General features: G+C 61.5%; 1 long non-coding RNA gene across 1 annotated transcript; it reads left to right on the forward strand.

Annotated features, from left to right (window-relative positions):
• The first annotated feature begins 6 nt into the window (after positions 1-6).
• On the forward strand, positions 7-338 carry LOC109508637 (uncharacterized). Its single transcript, XR_002166714.1, has 2 exons — positions 7-174; positions 258-338. It is a non-coding gene; the product is annotated as an uncharacterized LOC109508637 (long non-coding RNA).
• Positions 339-390: the final 52 nt, after the last annotated feature.

Genomic DNA, 390 nt, shown 5'->3' on the forward strand with positions numbered 1-390 from the left:
CCCCCGCAGGAACACGCGAACGTGTGCCCCTTCTTCGAGGTGCCCTGCCCGCTAGGCAAGTGCAAGGAGAGGATGATGAGGAAGGACATCCCCGACCACCTCAGCTGGAAGTGTAAACACCGGGAGAGCACCTGCGACTTTTGCCACACCAAGATGGCGCTCACCGACCTGCAGGTCAGCGCCCTTTCGCCGACCTTACTATCCCAGCCGTGTGGGATGCTAGCTGCCGACCGAGCGTTTGTGTGTTTGTGCGTCAGAAACACAAGGAGACGGTGTGTCCGGCCTTCCCGGTGTCGTGTCCGAACCTTTGCTCCTTCTCGTCGCTGCCGCGGAGCGAGGTAACCCAAAGTCCTCAGGCGAGCTCGCTCGACCCGCGTTTGCGTCACGTCA

The sequence above is a fragment of the Hippocampus comes genome, unplaced genomic scaffold (assembly GCF_001891065.2).
Source record: "Hippocampus comes isolate QL1 unplaced genomic scaffold, H_comes_QL1_v1.1 C16390307, whole genome shotgun sequence".
NCBI lineage: Eukaryota > Metazoa > Chordata > Actinopteri > Syngnathiformes > Syngnathidae > Hippocampus > Hippocampus comes.